Source organism: Amblyomma mixtum, chromosome 3 (assembly GCF_055824585.1).
Source record: "Amblyomma mixtum isolate Tamu chromosome 3, ASM5582458v1, whole genome shotgun sequence".
NCBI classification, from domain to species: Eukaryota; Metazoa; Arthropoda; class Arachnida; order Ixodida; family Ixodidae; genus Amblyomma; species Amblyomma mixtum.
The window spans coordinates 34,849,914-34,870,116 of NC_143014.1; the positions used below are offsets into that span (position 1 = coordinate 34,849,914).

Sequence of the window (20,203 nt, forward strand, 5' to 3'; positions counted from 1 at the left end):
TTTTTCCGCTGAATTTCAATTTATAAGAGAAAAAGAAACCACATGCCGCCGGTGGGATCAGAACCGACGACCCTCGAATTTCGCGTTAGGTGCTCTACCAACCTAGCTACGGCGGCGTCTGTCCAATATTTTGCTTTCGAGGGTATTTATGCTGCGTGTGACCTAACCTTGAGAGTGTTCACCAGCGCCACTCTCGGCCACAGTGGCGTACGTAGTACGTCCTCTATTACCGCGGGTATCACATGGAACGCAATCGAACGGTGAGGGCGGAAGCTATGCGAGAACCCTCTTATGCTACCTATCGCATCTAAACTGCCAGACCCGCGGCCCTCGTTGAGCTATTGAGCAGAAAAAAAGAAGGGAAATGAGGGACTCGTTATGATATATGAGGTCGTGGGTTCGGATTCTATCGGCGACATGTGGTTCTGTTTTCTTCTACTTCGTACGCCATTAATTTCCCATTGATCAATAGCACAAATAAATAAAAAGATAGAAACATTCCCCTATGCTCCTTGGTTTCAGTGACTGCTGGCTTCCTTCATGCGTACGGGTATGTCATAACGAACCCCTCACTTCCCTCCCCTTTTCTGCTCGCGATTGAGAGACGTCACTTTTACAGCGAACTGGACTTCTAGTTCACTGTAGTCAGTTTCCACAGCAGCAGCGCAATTGACGAGACACTGTAGGGAGGACATAATACAGCGCTGACTCGCAACTGTATCTTTATTGGCTGACCAGCAGGTGTAAATACACCACTGGTTACCAGTAATAGAAAACAATGAACGCATGCCATGCGGAGGAAACAAAAATGCGAGTATACAGCTGTCACGTCCCAACATACGCAGTCAAGGTAAGATTTTTCCTTTTACGACAGCGTACGATGCACTCCTAATACAATGGGTCGCAGGAGTTGGTGTCATCTTTATCGTCAACTCTTGCAGTTCCTGCAGAACGTTGCTACGTTATGGTAGGCAGAAACCGCCAGCCACTCTTTGGTAAGAGAGAGGATAGAATAACATATGACACCAAGGCTTCAGGACGACTGTATCAGCGCGCCCGTTGTAGCGTTGTCACAAAAGGAAAATAGTTGCCTTGACTATAGGGAACAACGCAACAACGGTGCACAAGACAAGCGCTGTCTTGTCTATGTTCCGTCGTTGTTGCGCTGTTCCCGTACAGTGAAGGCATACCAACTCGCCCAAATTTCAGCTTTACCTTGACTGTGTATGTTGGTACGTGCCAGTTGTATCTTAGCATTTTTGTTTCCTACGCATGACATGTGTGCATTGTTTTTCCAATTCCTGGTGTCAGTGAGGTATTTATACCGGCTGGCCGGCCAATAAAGATTTCAGTCAGAAGTCAGCGCTACGTTGTGTCTGCCCTACTGTGTCTCGTCAATTGCGCTGTTGCTATAAAGTTCAAAGCCGCCTAATCCGCTTCTTATTACCAATACTTTACAAAACTGTCTAACAAACGTTTACACTTACTGGGCTTCTTCCACACACTTGAGGAGCTCCCGCAAGACTATATGCACAGACAGATCGTAAGGCTGAGCGTTATCCGACAGGGACACCACATACCCTCTCAAACCAGTACATCTTAACCTTCCCTCTCTACCAGGAATTGCAACGTTCCTCACGTATCTCTAATTTACATATCTACCATTCCACTCGCAAGCAAACCGACCCTTCACTACATCAGGAGTTCCGCAGGCATCAACAGAAAATGCACTTCCTCCTCGTGAGTTCGCATAAACAGGACCTAAACAATTAATCAGACCTCCTTCTGCTACCTGAGCACGTGCGTGTTCACGTACCCGCTCTATAGCCTACGGAGAGAAAACATGAACTCTCCTACGCCATTATCCTTGGTTTTCCTGCCTTACTATCTCCTGCTTTAAAGCGGTTCCCCTTGGTCTTCACGCTGTAACGCTTAGAACTATCTCTCAACAACCCGAACACTCGTGTCTATTGCTACACCGACTGTCGAGACGCCACACTATCAATACAACAAGGTGCTCCGCACAACTGTCCACAGAACATCTAGAAGTAACCAAGCGACTACAGCGCATACGTACACCTTAAATGGATCCGAGGTAACAACAGGGACAGTGGCAGTAACGTGGCAGTGGAAGTGACGCCTTGTGAGAGGCCCGCGAAGTATGCCTGCTGTCAAGCACTGGCGAACTTGTGCGACAGCACCGCTTGTCCTCGAGTAGCCAGCCTAAAAGGGTGCCCTCGTCTTCATGCGGATCTATGTCTGTATCAGTTAGTTGGAAGGCCGTTTAGCGCGTCAACGCGGTTGTCTCAATGCCATGTGACGTAGCTCCTGCGGCTATCCCTGTGTTCCAAGTCTCCGTATCATGGGGAATAGAGCCCTCTTTTTTTCTTTCCTTAACCGTCGCAATCGGCAACAAGTATGATTCCCAATCAGCTAGGCCCAGCACCGACGGGGTGGAAGCTGCCTTCGAGAGGGCACATCAACAAAGCGAGATAAGTTCTGGAGCATATTGGGCAACAAAAAAAAAAAAAGAAGAAGAGTCTGACATGTCGAGATGCCGACAACAAGGCATCTTATTCCAGCGAACGACAAAAAAAAAAAAGACAGAGAACCAGCGCCAACCAGCTTGTGTTGGGCGCAGAGATGCCAACACGTTCGCGAAAAAATTCCAGGCGATAAGCATGCCGTAAAAGAATGCGCGACGCTAAGAGGCTTCGCGTGCCTTCAGTTGTCGGCCATTTGTTACTTTGCTGCCTCCAGCTGCCCCGTGTTCAGCCACCCGTTCAGCCGCCAGGTCAGCCCCGTTCAGTCACCAGGACGGCTTCACTGGGAACATCGCAAGCCGCATTATGCTGCTTGTTGCGACGGTGCAGGAAGCGGACCAATTGTTTTGGAAATTGCACATCCCTTTCGCGCCATGTTTTTGTTCATTGAAAACAAAGAGAAATGTTTTAGCGGGAGACCTTACACCCCATTACGCAGTTCCTCATGAGAATACAAAATGGTTTCTTCATTCTTTAGCTCGTGTCTTGTCCGCTTCCTCCACTTCAGACACGCTTGTCCTGGGAATCATGGCTGCACCACGCACAAACAAATGGCACGAACCAGAAGGGTGCGATGGCGTTCATTGCATGAGATCTTAAGGTTATTTCAAGGAAACCTTGACAGTTCCACCATAAAAGGTGCAACTAGCGCCAGCACTGAGACGCGCGAAACTGGTCGTTCATTTCATAAATTTAACTGCTGAAAGGAAATGTTTTGGTATCTCATGCTGATCATGATCATTCAACAAGCCTGGTGCAACTGAAAGTATCGTTGTTTAAATAGTTACCTCTCTACGTTATTTTCATATGCATCCTAGCCCGCAGCCAGTAATGTCTGCGCTGCTCTGGTCCCGTTAAGAATTAGAAAGTGTTATTATAACTTATATTTGTTAGAACGAGTTGTAGTGTTTACTGAGTCACTTGCAAGCCAGTACAGGGCTGAAAAAAAATCTGTTCGTCAGCATTTCTACTAATTAAGTCAAATCCCTTTTCTCGTTTGAAATGGGTTCGTTTTCTCGAACTTAAAATAGCTCGTCTTTAAAGTTACTTTCTTTTGAGTGCGAATTATTCTACAACTGCCGCCGCGCTATTTAAGAAATTTACAATTGCATATCGTAGCCACGCAAGCAAACAGGGATGCTGGAAGAAGAGATCGAACAAGGCGCGGACTTCAGCTTCAAGAAGTGCACTTTGCTCAGAGAAAAATGACTGAACTGGATCGACGTTTTTCCTGAACAAAAATTCGCGCGCATTAATTGAACATAGCACGCTACAAATGCTTCTGGATTTTTCGTTTACAGCTGTTAGCACGCAATTTTGTTTTGCTTTGTTTCCTCTGCCTGCGGAATCAATTATGATATCACCGCTTCTACGTGCGCTTTCTTGCCTGCTCAGATTTTTTTTGCTCAAACTGGCGCAAGTGGTGGTGTTCTCTAATTTTTTTGCTGCTTTATTGTTCTATACTAAAAAAAAGTTAAATGAAAAAAAAAAACGAATTTACTGAGCCCGACTATTGGCCTCTGAATTAACCTCTGCGCAGATTGACAGCATATATCTTTTTGGAGCTAAGTTCACTTACAACTATCCCTATTTGTTTGGCATTCCTCTGGGAGGCATTTCTTCGCTCAAAAACCACGCAAGCGAGGACGATGTTGCCAGGCGACATAAAGAAGAACAAAGGATGCCGTAAATAGAAAGCATATGAAAGCTGAAATGTGCGGGAAATAAGAGGCGCGTGCGCACAATATCGCTCGTGTAACGCGCTGGGCTGTCCTGCTTTAGCCGCAGATATAACCACGTGCGGTGTCGGGAGTCGCATTTCACGTCCGGCGCCGTTCATCGCTCGACACGAGCCCGCTTGCAGGCGAGCAGGGGCTTTCGAGTGCTTGACCCGGTGTTTTCTTTGGGCACAAACTGAGCGACGACACTGGTAAGCCCGCACGCACGCGGCGGCTACGCGCGCTCGCAAACGTCTCGAAAGAGGCGCGTAAGCCGGATTTCGCCGAGCGATTCCGCGCCGGCATCTGCATATCCGCTATTTTTCTCCTCGCCGCCGGCTCCTCCTCCTTTCCTTGTTTTTTCTCGCAGAGACATAATCGATGAAGGAAGCGAAAATGGGGCCCTCGCAGCGCCCTGGACGTTTACGTTCTTCGATGATTGATGGGGAGCGGCTGAGGAGCTTTTCAACGCTCATTCTTCTTCTTAACGTTTCTCGTTGAGCCATTTTTTCCCTTAGTTTCTTTCCCCGTCCCTTTAACTAAGGCTGTGCTGGGCATTCAAAAGCTCCGGTTTCTCCATCCTCAAAAAAATGAAAGAAAAGAAACAGGAAAGAAGATTATAATGAACGCCGCGAGATGCGACCCCCGGTTCGTGAAACCTTCAGCGCCCTAATCTCGGGACACGTGCGGGCGATGACGATTCTCGCGAGGCCTTCCGCATGCCCCAGAGTGGGTGCGGCGCGTTAGGTCTCTGATGCCTCGCTGGTTATTCGAAGCTGCCGAGAACGCGGCCCCACATCCAGGCAAATATGAGGCGCCTACGCCCGTGGACCGCAACCGGTACTCGCTCGGAAGGCGGACACGATCGTCATCGCGGTGCCCGCCGGGCCGATGCTGATCAAGCCGCTTTGATGCAATGCATAAATAGAGGAAAGGCCTGACCGGATGATGAAAGCACTTGGTGCAAAATTGAGCAGCAAGCAAAATTTTCGGCCGACACCGAAAGTATGGGATTAAGGATGAAACGTTCCGCCTGATGCGATGGCACCCGCATTATAACAGACAGCCATAGTCGATAGAGGACCCAGTTTTTAAAGAGGACTCAGTTTTTTTCGGCTTAGATTGTTTATAAACGGATTTAAAAGCTAGTTTTGCACCATTCATTCACAGGCGGTTTAGCTCGTCTGACTGCAGTCATGATCGTCGTCTTCGTCTGCTTCCGAATGGGGCGAGGAGTTTTACCTGCTGCCGTTGATCTTTGTCATCAGGATGCTCTTCGGCCAGGACCGCACCCTCGACTACGGAGACGTTGATGCCGCGGCGCTGGGGCCTTGACTTTTAAGCGCCTTGGGTCCGTTGTCTAGGGCGCTTAGCGGATCTGCTCAGCCTTGCCATCTACTATATGCATAATAAAGAGGTGGCTATGATGCCTACTCTCGTCACATAATTGCGATGGCGCTATAACCGGTGCCTAACGACGCGTGCGTGCAGCTGCCGTCAAAAGCTTATTGAACGCGATTTCAGTGAGTATATTTTATTTCTCTGCATCCATGATGCACTGCTTGTGATTGAATAATTAATTACATAATGTGCACACTCTTGGGCTGCAGATATTTATTCCAAGCTGCATGTATAGGCGGCGTTGTGGTTAAGTTCTTTCGCTACTGCTTTGTTCCACAAACCTTTGACTGCGGATGTACGCTCCGCCATCTATACAGCTCGATCGCAACGTGCACCGAGTTCTGCACCCATTACTCACGAGAACCTGAAGTCGTATAGATATCGTGAAGAAAAGGGCTAACCTATTCTAGTACACTCTAGCTAAGTGCAAGTTGGATCGCGGACGACAGGCGGCATTTTTTTTTCTCCATTGCTTGTTTGTGTCAGATGTAAATGCTCCAAAGGAGTCGTGGAAGTGCAAAGCAACGTTCCTGTCCATTTTTTTTTTAAAAACTTAATGCATGAAATGAGTTTTTTTCCCGAGTGACAGTTACAAGGCAGCGCGCGGGCGTTGTATACATCGATGTGCAGGGGCTGAATACCTCGCCGCTGCGCATGTTACGCGTCTGCGCGAATATAAACACACTAATGACAATGCCTTTTCTAAGTGGCATGTTTTTTTTTGTTTTTGCTTGCAGCTGCGTTAAGACCTCTGCAATAAAGATGAGCAGAGGTGGAGGCCAAGAGCAGTCGTCCTCGAATGTGCGGTTAAGTTTCCTATGACCACCTCCAGGTGCCGCGCTAAGCTCAGCAACAGCTCATGATGCATAGAAGAGCAACGCGCAATCGCAGTATCAATGGTTATGTTGCCAAATCTGGAACGGCATTCACTTCCAACAAGAGTCGTAACAATCAAATATAGTGCGAGACGCCTGACGCTCTGTGCCAACATGTGGGGCGGGGATTATTTGCGATTCCGAGCCGGACCATAGCCGCATACGATCGATGCTCAGAAATTATTTTAAAAAATGGCATCTCTCTCCACTGTGGGATATTACAGCAGCGATGATGTCCTCATTTACCTTAAGGCTGAAGGGCTCGCAGTTTGAATTCACGTGACTACGTCCGATGCACTGATTGAGCCACATTTGAGTCTCTCGTGGAGGGCTGTTCACTCACGGCACATCCTTTACCCTTGATGCTACAACCAAAGATTCGTTGCGTGTTGCCACGCAATCCCTATCACAGTGTGAGAAAAGAAACGTGCGGAATTCGGCGTCGAATATGAAAAGCGGTAGCAGAACGAAGATACCGGCGGAAGAGGTTCATCTTTGATGCACGCCGCCAGGCACAAGCAGAAGATTCAGCGTTGCGTGCAAAAAATTCGACTGACAACGGTGGGTGACTGTGGGTCACTTGATCCCCAAAAGCCTTTGTGCCATATAAGGAGAATTTCCCGTGCTGGCCAAACAACTGTTTGTCGATGTCAACCGTTTGTAGCCCTAGCGGTCCACCGGCTTCATCGAAAGAATGCAGCTGCCGGTCACCTCTGCAAACGGCTTGCCAACGCTGCAGCCCCCAGAATAATATCGGTGCCGCGCTGGTCTTGGGTGTTTGTTTCTTTATGGATGAAATCGAGACTGGGAGACTAGTCATCTGGTTCTCTTTCTGATGATGATGATTTTTAATGCCGAAAGGGCAGCTCAGCCGCAGAGTGCCAAAGACCCACTAGTTTTTTTTTCGTCTGCACAACGTGTGGTCAAAGACCGATTTTACGAGCAGTTCACCCTTGAGAAACCTAGCGCCAGGCTAGGGGAAAGCTTGTGGCCTTTGGAAACCGGTGGATACCCGGCGGCGCTGGGGATCGAACCACGCACATCCCGCATACAAGCCGCTTGCCCTTCTCCAGCCGGGTAACACGCCCCATAGCACTCGCTATTTGCTCCGAGAAAACTATGGTTCCTTGCTTGTCAGCAGTGACATCTCTCATTGCGAATTGTACCCAGACGCTATGGCCAGTTTCGGACGTGCCCGTTCTTTCAGTGATAGTGCTGTCTACTCGGTAATGTAACTGCAGCGTTAGAAATTGGGGAAATGGTTGCGTACTTCGCTGTTCCTGGGTGCAAAAGGGGTGTATGACGACGTTACCTATTGCGCCACTGCCAGTGCGCTTGAAGCGGTAGAGCTTGAGTGTCGAATGGATCGTTGAATCCGGAGCTATGGATGAGGTCATATCTCTTGCACACAGAAGACGGCCCAAGTCGTCAACATTACAGACGCCGTGGTGCGCTCCAAGGCGGCTGTTAAGATCACCGAACACGAGCCTGGGAATAATTCTTAGCAGATATGAGTCATCGTGAAGGAAAGATGGGGCGGGGACTGACGACGGCAGCAGCAGCGGCGTCAAGTGGCTCAGTCTGCCCTCGGGTCGCCGGAGGGAGTGGTGCTGCGAAATGTCAAGATATTGCTCTTAATTGAAAGACGGCTGTGTCCTCGACCGAGGTCTCGTGTTTCCGACATCCGGCGGCGAGTACGAGGACGTTCGTTTATCTGCTGGGAGACTGCGGGCAATTCTTTTCCCACGGAGGCAACGAACAGAAGACTTGCCGCAGTGGTGAAAGTGAGACATCAGTGATGTGTGATGACTCTATCTCTACCCCTTTCAATCGACCGAGCTGCGAGAAAGCCCAGCACCGCCCCCTGCATTAAGTGGTACCACCAGTGTCCACAACTGCCCATCTGATTGGACGTCGTTCACCGAACTTCATTCCCGTACGAAGCGTATTTAACGGGATGTTATTCTGTGACCGATACACTCCTATCTCGGCTGTAAATATGTACAAATAAACATACTGTACAGTTCCCTCCATAACGGAGTTCGACACCGTGCTTCGGAGCCCGGACCTGCGGGCTGAACGAGTCAGACAGCTGAGACAACCCATGGCCCACTCCGTCTCATACACTGGTGGCAGTGGTGGGATGGACCGTGTGACATCGTGCTTCCTCCACGGGTGACCGTTTTGGTTTTTACTATGGGATTCGCCAGGCTTCAGATTTTGAGAGAATAATTTTGAACCGCTGGGGGTTTGTCAACTTAGAGGGGTTAATCTTAAGACAGCAGAGCCAAAGCGGAGAAAGCGTGGTCATAGACCTGATGAAATTGTCGAAGTCGGACTTGCTCTTGTTATGCGAGTAGCTGTCAGTAGAAGTGCATAACAAAATAACGAAAATTGAACTATGAAAGACCATTCCTAAACACGTCGAGAATAATGATCAGCTTCTAGATACGCGGAACTTGGTACAGGAGGCGGTACGGAAGGCTAAAGAGAAAGCCGACCAGGGGGAAAAAGTGCGTAAGGGAAGCTGATCGGGAGTGGGAAAGAGAGAAGGAATGGCAAAATTGGGAAGCTGAAAATGAGAAAAGGGAACTAAAACGACTGGAGCTTGAAAACGAAATACGAAAAAATGGCGGTAGTGCGCGAGCCGGAACTCCTGAAAGAGCAAGCGATGCAGAAAAAATAGGTCAGGAGATAGTACTCGCAAAGTCTGTGACCGTAGCCGAGTTGTCAAATTTCGACACCATGAGGCAGGTGGCAGAGAGCGTGTCCAACCGGTACGGTGGTCCTAGTAAAGCCGAAGAATCGGAGACCATGGCCGCAGCAGTTCGACGCAATGCTAAGAGAGAGCGGTCAGAGATGGCGTCTAAACGACACTAGTGCGAGGATTCTCCACCGAGTGAGGTAGGAGCGGCAACGGACGCCTTTGTCGGGATCATGGTGTTAGAATAGGTTACCTATTCTAACACCATGGTCGGGATTGTTCAGAGCGGGACCCTTTAAGTAGAGTCGATACAGGCATCGAACCGGCAGGTCCGCGCAGATTTTTCTATCGGAAAAGGTTTCCAAGTTGAAACAAAGGAAAGCCCTTTAGCGAGCAGCAACCGCGATAAGAGCGAGTTGAGGCGTCACCTCGGCATGCGTGACAAAGCAGTAGGAGAGGCTACCTTTGCAATGCTGGCGCAAGAAGAATGCGAGACTAACGAGCAAAATGATAGCCGTAAAAGCCAGGCTTGCAGAGAAGAGAAGGAATCAGTTGTAAATGACCAGGGCAATTTAGAGAATGGCGCTCAGAGCGGCAGCAAGTAAGTGGTAGAGGACAACCCCCAAAGGAATGAGCCGGGGAACTCGGGGGCAGCTTCAAGTCCGTCTGCCAGCTGCGTGGAGTTGACGCTCTGCTGCGAAGGCAAAGAGGCCAGTTTTGAATCGGGGGAAAGCTTCCGAGGTGCGACGGAAAAACTACAGATAGCTAGTTGTGATCAGGAGACGCACGCGGAACAGTCTAGGCGGAGAAAAAAAAAAAAGGACAAGGGCCAAGAGAAAACGGATCAAATTTGAGGCCCTAAATTCACAGGCGCGGACAGCTGCTAATGCTAGCAAAGAAAGTAATGCGGCAGAACGAAAGGCGGAACCTTCCCGCGTTGCAGCCCGTAAATTTGCGGCTGCAGTTACTGGTCGGGCGGCACGTGCAGGTGGGTCTGAAGCTGACCGCAGTACCCGAAAGGGAATAGCGCGTTTTCCGACCTGAATAGGCGCGAAGTGCTTCAAGGGGCATCGGCCTGAAAGAAAACCCCGGCCGCGCCGTCCTAACAAAAAGGCGGAGAACAAAAAGGCAAGCAGCCCGATAGATCAGAAGGCGCCAGGTTGAGCGACACTCAGCGCATGCGAACGAAGGAATCAACAGAGACCACGCATGCAGGCGTGTTCGGTGAGCGCACTCGAAAAGCCGAGCTTCCTGCTTGGGGCGAGAACAGAGAGTAGCTTCTCGCGCTGGTCGCTGTGTTCCTCGTCGGGCGTGTTTTATCGACATTGCATGTACTGCCAAGGCCTTCTGAGCTCGTCGAGGGGTTGCGGAGACAGTGGGAGTCAGGGGTGGTTTTTTTTAGTTGCCTGTTGTCCCGACTTAACAGCAGTACAATCAGTCAGAGCGCGACCCCGGCGGGTGCGTCTGAAGGGCCAATCCTTTCAACGCGGCGGAGTCATCTTCCAACCTTGCGTAGCCTTTCGAAGTAGCTGTTTTTTTTATCCCTCTTTTTTTTTTTGTGTGTATTAAATAGTGGAGGGAAAGGCTACTTTCTTTTAAGCTAAAAAAGGGGGAGTTGATCGGATGTTACTGTTTCTTCTTAGCTTAGTTAGAAATGACAGGTGTCGATTTCCCATGCTACCCAGTGATAAGGGCACTCACAGGAGTGCAGCTCGCGTAAAACTGCGTAGAGTCGCGTGGACGGAGCGTGGATTCCTTAACTGGAACTGTTTGCGGCCAAAAATTTTTTTTGTCTCTGAATTTTGGCACAGAAGCTGTTGTGCTACTTGTACGGCGTGAAGTTCGTCTTTGAGTCGGACCATCGTCTCTAACGTGGTTAGGACATATGTCCCCCAGAAATGATCGCTTGCTTAGGCAGAGTCTAGCTCTCAAACAGTACAGTTTCTCGGTGCGTTACAAGAAGGGAAAACTGCACAGAAATGCTGGTGACTTGAGCAGGTGGTTGTAAGCAGGTGAACTTAGTGGGATCACCTCCTGTGTTTTCTTTTGAAACCTTGGTTCGAGCAGTCCGTCTTTGGCGATTTCAAAGAGGATGTTTCCCGCTTTGTCAGCACCAATATTAAGCCAAAATCAAATCGCATTTTAGTAAACTGTTCTGTTGTCGTTGTGGGAAGCCTGGTGAACCTTTAGCGAATTCCGAGCGCTAGCTTGTGCGGAAGTGCCTCGTCGTGGGGAACAGTCTTCTGATGCCTTCTTTTGTTGAATGTTCGAGCTTGGATGATATTCCTGGAAACCAGCCCTTCAACCCGCTTCCAGCCTCATATCTTCCTGCCCAGCGGTCGTGAACGCTGGCCATTCGAGTTTTCGGGCCGCGCATCACGTGTTCATACGCCACTAAAAACTGGCCTGCGATCCCAAGACATCAGGCGGATGCGACGGGCCAAAAGAGCAGACGACGCGCTGGGTGTACCACAGTCGCCAGGTTATTTTAATGTGTTTGGCAAGGCTGGTCGAACTGGTTTTTTCTCCCGACCCACGACTGTGCGATTCAGTGAAAGAAAAACTTTATTGAACTGCAGAGGTGGTCCTGCGGTGCGGGTGCGGCCCTTTGTTCAATTCCTCAATGGCCTGGGCCGTCTTGCTAGCCCAGTTGCCAAAGTTAGCGCACACACCTTCGTGGGCCGCCGCTAATTCCCGCGAGTGGTGAGGCCCCTGAGCTTACTTGCTTGACCAGTCCGCGGGCCGACAGCGCGCCTCTCAATGTGCTGACGCATGAACACGTAGTGCGCGGGCCGCGGGCGAACGGACCGTCGTGTGAATCGTCCTTGAGATCGGCGAACACGAGCCTGGGAGGAATTCCTAGCATACATGAGTCATCGTGAAGCAAAGATGCGGCGGCGTCAAGTGGCTGAGTCTGCCCTCGGGTCGCCAGAGGGAGTGGTGCTGCGAAATGTCAAGCTGTTGCTGTTAATTGAAAGACGGCCGTGTCCTCGACAGAGGTCTCGTGTTTCCGACATCCGGCCAGGGCCGGATTAAGAAAAACAGGAGCCCTGGGTTAATGCCCATGAAGACCCCCTCTCCCTTTCTCTCCACTGACCCCATGCCCCTGCGACACTGCTGGAATAAATCCCGTGCTTCAATGTAATTCCACCCAATTAAAAAGAACGAGGTGTGATCAATAGGATTCATTCAACAATAACGCAGTCGCATTAGTTTTACAGTGCACAAAACAGAACGCGACTCTTGGAAAGCGCGACACGTGTCCGTCTGTGGCCGAGCGCCGAACGCCACGGAAGAGCCACGTGAGCCGACCGACAACTTGCGCGGCTGCATTGCAGCGCGATGCGCGCGCCGCCTACTCTCTTCTTTCAATGACACCGTACACAAGCCGAGAGACGGGTTTTTGTTCGCAGCACTGTTTTGATGCTAACGCATTAAAGAAAAGCAGGCTGAGCTACCTTCCTACAGTTGAGTTGGGTGCTCCGGCCGCGACTAGGAAATAGAAACACCTGTTAATTAGTGCCCCGAGAGGGTATTTTAAAAAGTTATTAAAGTTAGTTTGATTACTCGATGAACGTTTACTACTGCCGTCATGGGGCACATTTGAATAGCAGAATTTATGTCTTGGATCAGTGGTGAGCGTGCTCGGCGCTGAGCCGAGTACCCGGGTTCAGACCCATCCGCACGGCGGCCGCGTTTTGATGGAGGCGAAATGCAAAAAGGCGCCAGTGTCCTGTGCGATTTCAGAGCACGTTAAAAATCCCCAGGTGGTCGAAATTATTCCTGAGCGCTCCACAAAAGCACCTCTTTTGTTTTTTTTTGCTGCCGCGGTGAATCAGTGGTTATGGTGCTCGGCTGCTGACCCAAGAGATGCGGTTTCGATCCCGGCCACGGTGGTCGAATTTCGATGGAGGCGAAATTCTAGAGGCCCGTCTACTGTTCGGTGTCATTGCACGTTAAAGAATCCCAGGTGGTCGAAATTTCCGGAGTCCTTCACTAAGGCGTCTCTCATACCCTGAGTTGTTTAGGGACGTTAAACCCCCATAAACCAATAAACCAACGACGTGCACCTCTTTCTCTCCTTTCATTCACACCTTCCTCCCTCCCTTCAATACACGGTTGAGGTCTCCACCTAAAAGTGAGGCAGATACTACGCCTTTTATTTCCTCAAAAATTAAATTTTATCTGGCTCTACGAAACCAAACACAAGAAAAAGAACGAACAAAATAAATTACCCTGGCCGCAACGGCCACATTTCACTGGCGGTGAAATGCTAGAGGCCCATGCACTATACGATATCAGTGCACTTTAAAGAACTCGAGGTGGTCGAAATTATCCGGAGCCTTCCACTACGGCATGCCACATAGCCGGACTTGATGTGGGACGTTAAAGCTCATAAACCTAAGCATAAACCTATAAACTAGCGTTTCGCTTTCCCAGTGGCCGCCGGAGCACTAAGTGAAGCTGTCGGACTTCCAAGAAGCTAGCACAGCCTGATTTGTTTTTCAGTTTGGTAAAGATAAAGAAGAAAACCCCCGGTGTTGTATAAAATAATTCTGACGGCCAAATGTCATATCTGTGCGAAATTCGAACTCAAACAATCCACCCGTGTAGCTAAAAGAAGCATTCTACTGTGCGCGTTTATTTTCTCAACAGTCTGTATATGATACACAGGTAGACGCCGGTTTAAATTCCGCTGCACCTTCTGCTTTAGTTTTTGCCTACCCTGCTTTAATCATACTTGTGACACTAAAGCTTTGCATTTCCTTATATTTGTAAGCCATGCAGAGGGCGCAAAGCAAGTATTTTTTTGCATCTAGCACCGCACTGAATATTAGCGGATATATGCGTAGTTTTAAAAATTAATTAGCGGATTTTTAGCGGATTATGAAAGCAGTTCTAGCAGAATGCTTGGCGGTGAGGCGGGAGCCCCGCCTGTTATGCCGAATCCAAGATTCTCAAACACACTACACCTGCAGACGCCATTGGACGGGGGTATTGACAGAAAACCACGAAAACCTTTCCGCAATCCGTAAGCAAACGCATATATCGCTTCGTAAGAAAGGGGGTCCCCTCGGGGTGGCGGAGGATTCCTGTTTTTGCAGCTCGACAAACTCTCCCCAACTGATTAGGCTAAGCGAAGTTGCATAGGGGGGAGGGGGGGGGGGGGGGCATCTCCTCGTTCTGGTTTTCTCGCTTCATACGTGTCGCTCAAAGTTCCATTGCCGGCGGTTCCATATACTAAGCAAGTTAGAATAAATGGGCCCCTTTTCCTGCTGTCGGAGGTGAGGCCCTGGGCTGCAGCTCCCTTAGACCCTCCCTTAATCCAGCGCTGCATCCGGCGGGGGACTACGAGGACGTTCATTCACCTGCTGGTAGACTGCGGGCAATTCTTTTCCCGCGGAGGCAACGCACAGAAGACATGCCGCAGTGGTCAAAGTGAGACATCAGTTTTTGATGACTCTCTCTACTCCTTCCCATCGACCGAGTTGCGAGAGAGCCCAGCACCGCCCCCTGCATTGGGTGGTACCACCAGTGTCCACAACTGCCCATCTGATTGGACGTCCTTCACCGAACTTTGTTCCCCTGTCAGGGATCTGGGGATTATAAAGCGTATTTAACGGGATGTTGTTTTGTGACCGATACACTCCAATCTCGACTGTAAATATGTACAAATAAACCTACTGTATAGTTCCTTCCTGAACGGAGTTCGACGCCGACCTTTGGAGCCGGGACGTGCGGGGCTGAACGAGTTATTAGCGGTCGCTAACATGTGAAAAACAATCCATCGCCCAATGCAAGGTATTCAGCCCCAGGCTCCAAGCGTTTCTCTGCTGTACCCGTGCAGTACCGCGCAGTGTCGATAACAGAAAATAGAGCCATTGCACAGAACCACTGAATCACCGTGCACATTGCCGTTGAAACCATGGAATCGCATATGAGGCATCTAGTCTAGATTCCTTCCGACCACCTCGCCAATCTGCATTCTGAAAGACCACGCGCGGGCTTCTGTTTACCGCTAGTACAAACGATCGGGTTTACCACCCGTTCGACATCGCAGAGGCGCCAAGACTATCGTTATCTCCGTGCTGCTGAAGCTGGCCTGCAATACGCGTAACCATCACAGGGATCCGGAATAAATCTGACTTACTGTCGACTACGCAGAAGCAATCCTTCATTGTCCTAGTTTGCGAGGTACAATGACCAGAGGATAGTTTATACCTGCCGCCGGTCCGTTACTTGCCCCACGCTTAACTGGCACTATGAGCATTTCATCAAGGGCTGCTGCAGTCAGCCCTGAGCCGCCAATGGGGCTGCTCGGGCATTGCACTCAGTCTTGATAACAACAGCGCGGTCGGAACATGGACAAAAAAGATTGACACAAGCACAGCGCCTGTGTTTGTGTCAATAATTCTTGTCCGTGTTCCGACCGCGCTGTTGTTGTCAAGATGTATAACCAACAAGCCAGCCACTATATATTATACCACTCAGTCGATTATATTGATACTCTTCCGTCTGATACGCGCGCTTGGAGACGGCACTAAAATCTCGCCTGCATGCCCTTGTTATCGGAGTGGAACACACTAGCTATGCTGTGCGCCTGGTTGCACTCCCTGAGTCCATCGCTTCAGCTTCGACCTTCTTACAGCTTCTCCCGACGTGAAGCAACTCTCTCAAGCCCTTTGTGGCACGGAGTGACTATCACGAAAACTTTTTTTTCAGTATCAAGGTGGCTGGCAGACGACCAAGTCCGCAAAGCCAACCCGGTTACGGAAGGGCCATAGACCTCGTTCTTTGCCACTCCCCGAGGTATACTGCTCGGAGATGCGGTCGCTCTGCGTAACATCGATGCGTCTGCACGAGAGCCCAACGCCTGAGCAAACGGTTCTCCGAAATAGCGCCCATTGGCCGTCAGTTCACAACGCTGTGAGGGCTTTCTCAAGGCGATCGGCCTGCCCTAACGCCCCTGAGGAGCGCTGTAGTTCCTTGCGCGCCCCTGTGCGCACCTCCTTCCTTCCCTTTACCTAATCCGTAGCTGTAAGCTTAGCACGAGACCCTTTTTCACATTTGTCCCCTGTGCCTCAAAACCCGCTCGTCACCATTGACAGCACTCTTTACCGTCATATTCTGGAAAGCAGGGGCGAATAACTATGTTTTCTTTCCGCCTTTTATGTCCCAATAGAACATTGGGACCATCTCTCGGCCTCAACGACGGTCGTCGACGGAATTTCGTCTAATGGGCTAGTAAGGATTTCGCCTTAAAGAAAAAAAAATAGCAGAAAAAACACGGGATTACTAACACAGACTTTCCGTTTACAATCCTTATCGAGGCTTACCCATCACTTTCCGTGTAGCACTGCTTTATTTCGACCCTTCCTACTCATCTCCTTATTTATTGTACCCTGTTTTGCTTTAGCTCGTGTTTTTTCCCGCGCCTGCCCGGCTATCCGATGTCTTCTCTTGCGGAACCCTCCTGTGGTTCGCACCGTTCACGAAATAAACAGCGAATAAAAGGCGCTTGTCTGAAGTCCCATTTTCTGAGCACCGGACAAAAACCCTTACGCGGCCATTACTTTTGGCTCGGGGATCACGCATTTCACTCCGTTGGTAAGCGATCTCTGAGAACAGGGAGGAAGCTGTGCGCCCAGCTGCCGCCGCGCGTTTTTGAGTCCGGGCTCAAGTGCACCGTTCAACAACACATTAAAGAATGCAAGAACAGTCCGCTAGCCACTCTCCCCGGTTCTTTCGGTCTCTGCTAAAGCAAAGAGCGAAAAAAAGAAATAACCGCTCTTTTCCAGCCTTTTGTAAGCACCAACTGAGTCGGGCTTTCCCGCGCGTTCAGAAAATGAGCCCCTTGTTCTGTCCGCCACGGCCGCCTTGCGAACAGCAGAGCGCATCCGGCGTTGGAAGCGTATTTGAAAGCGAACAGCGCACTTTGTTCCCGCGCGTGAGGAGAAAAACAATGCCGGGCTCTCTCAGGCGCAGAGAAATACAGCGGCGGAAAGACAAGCTGGAGGGAAACATTAAAAACAAGCAGCAGCAGCAGCAGCGCCAGCACCTGTTGCAGCCGAGGAGCACTTTCGGGGTGTAGCAACAATTGCGACGCCTTATGCTAGCGGTCAGGCCGCGAACAAGGCCGCGCTCTAGGCGCATCGTGCAGATTCCGAAGATGTGGGATAAAATACTGCGATGCAGGGAAGGTGGCCAAACGACGTACCCGCTGAAGCCAGAGTGGTGGCGAAAGCGCAGCATAAATATGACAGATTTTATTCAGGTTACGACAGCCCGTAAAAGCTACCTTGCGCAGCGGTACTTCGGCTGTGTGCCGCGTTGGTAATTTTATACCGGACTCTAGCACACACAAGATATGTGTCGGAAGATGTCTTCTCCAGAGCAAACGCTACGCTTGAGGAGCTTCCACGAGATGGAAATGTGGCTTCTTTTTGCGCAGCGTAAGAGAACCAGAGCATTTGCTTTCCAGATACGCCAGCGCGTCCACAAAGAAGCCAGCCCAACAGAGGGCCGAACCCGCCATGCTGCGTTGGCATTAATATTTGCGGCGTCCGCCGGCAACCCCTCATTGCACGCGATAAATAAATCACGGGAGTCTGCTAAGGCTTAGCTGGAGAGGGAAAGAGAGGAGTATGCGCGCATTGCCATTTGTTCTGCTTAAAAACGCAGCCCCCAACTCAGGCTCGGTTCGCTGCTGCACCGACAGCTTCGCAGAATGTGGCAACACCTGGGCTATCCTGGGCAGAGTCTCAGCTGGCCCGACGCACGTGCCCAGCTGTCAACGCTACGCGGCACCTGGTCGACGCCGTGTCGATCTTCTACGTACGTTCTATCGCTCCCGCTCCTCTATAGCGGCGCATCTCGAAACTCCCCCAGCGCTCCGGCGTCTGCTTCCAGTGATCAAGCAGGAGTGACGATCGCGTCCCGATGGGCGCCTTCGACAGAGTCAAGCGCGGGCCCAGTCGCCGTGGCTGGTTGAAACGGTCGCGAGCGGCGGCGCGTCCGGACCGCCGTCACCCGACCACCGGGGATGGCCGGTCGGCAGCCCGGCGATGCCGCAAAGCGGGCCGGCGCGCGACGGCCGCGGGGCGCACCCCCGCCTCGCGCGCCGGCGCCGCTCGCAGCCGCGGTAGAGCGCATCCCTCCATCCCGGCGACGCCGCTCACCTGGGATCAGGGCGGCCAGCAGCATCAGCAGCGGCGGCAGCAGCAGCCCGGTCATGGTGGAGCCTGGCCTGCTAGGTGCCCTGCAGCATGAATGGGAACCGAAAGCGCCGGCAGCCCCGGGTCATCTCGCGCAGGCGCGCAGCCGCCGTCAGCACGACCGTGACGTCACCGGAGGATGGCGCGCGCTCCGGAAGAGCACTTCCGGGCCCCGGGTTCCGCCGGCATCCGTCGATGCGCGCGACACCAGCGGGCCCGCCGCGCGGGCGGCCGACGCTCGGGCGCACGAATTGCTGCCGCCGCGAGCATTCCGGCCTATCGCTGGTGGCGTCACGGGGGCAGGACTCGCGGCGAACCTCCTTCCACTTGACTTCTCGCTTTTCTTTTGCCGCCCCCGGCCGTATTTGGTGCACCGAAGCAACGCCCAATGCGACCGCTGCTCGAAAACGCTCGCGTGCAGGTCTTTTCTTACGCTGTACGCCGAATCTACATGTTGGAAGCGGGGAGCCCGGTTCTTTTGGGGATGCTCCGCGAGAATTTAACTCCACAATTTTATTAAACAGTTCATGCTGGCTCAAACCGACAGGTGAATACCTACAATAGGTGCCACACAAGTAGCGAGTTGTTAGCTCAGCACATACACGACGTGTTGGGACCTAAGGAGGCTATACCAAGTGCTTCAGGGAAGACTAAGTAAATTTCAAAAATAGGCTTTTTGGAGTAAAAATATGGCTTTTGCGCACTCTCAACAACCTTGCGCGGGCGGCACCCTATATTTATTTTTATTTCAATTCCCAGTATTTGTAAATAGTGAATATTGCCGCCCTACCCTATCCTTGCTTCTATCGCTCCCCTCTTTCTTTCGTTCTCCCTGTCCTCTCCGCCTCATTTTATTCTCACTAGCCGCAGCTCAGGTGTGTTGCGACGCAAGGTAGCAGATCCCACCGCTGCCACCAGTTGTTACGGCTCGAGGTAGCGTGGCCAGTTGTTGTTGCACCAAGGGGGCTCGTCCGGGATGAGGGAACTGTCTGAACTTCAGATGGTTAGAGATTACAAAAACAAGCAGATTTAATGGCAGGAAACTAAGACACTTATTTACATAAATTTACAAAAAGAAGAGCAAGGAATCAAAAGTTAAGAGTTCATAGCGTCGAGCGTCTGGATGAGCCTGTTATCCAAGGCTCAGAGCCACTGGATGAACCTATTACCCAAGGTTCAGAGCCACACTGGATGAACCTATTACCGAAGGTCCAGAGCGTTCGTGCCCACTTTGGTCGCAGTTTATATAGCCCAAGGCTCCGCCCTTTCACCAGGCGACATTCCATCGTGGCACAAAAGATCGCCACCACACGTCACAGACGCAGCTGGCCAAGACACCTGTTGAGAGCCCGCACGCGGAAACTGGCAAGGAAGAGGCTAAGTCCGCATTCCTAAGTCCGCATTCCTATAGCATTGTGTCGTGTTGACGTCACAGCCGCAGCTGCGCAGGCTTCCTCTGATTCGTTCCGGGCTTTTTTTCAAGACGAGGGACACCCTTTCTTCTCCTGTCGTCGGTTGCTTCTCGAAGGGGAGGTCGTTTTCGCCGAGCCGAGTGTGGGAAGAGCCTCGTCGGCCACTTCCCAGAAAGTCGCCCTTTTCTGTGAGGACATCGAGGGGTCAAGTTGAAGTCAAACGACCCGTCAAAATTGCCGCTACGTAGAATCTCCCTCCGTTTCATCTCGGGTCTCAAGATGAGTCGTAACAGCTACCTCCCCCGCCAGACGAGTCTCGGCGAGTAGCAGTCATC

General features: G+C 51.0%; 1 pseudogene across 1 annotated transcript in view; it reads right to left on the minus strand.

The window, feature by feature from the left end:
- The window catches only part of LOC149349637 (uncharacterized), an 81,253-nt pseudogene extending 62,565 nt beyond the window's left edge, over positions 1–18,688 (minus strand). Inside the window, exon 1 of the transcript XR_016290138.1 lies at positions 18,421–18,688. The product of XR_016290138.1 is annotated as an uncharacterized LOC149349637 (transcript). The remainder of the gene's footprint in view (positions 1–18,420) is intronic.
- Between the last annotated feature and the right edge of the window lie 1,515 nt (positions 18,689–20,203).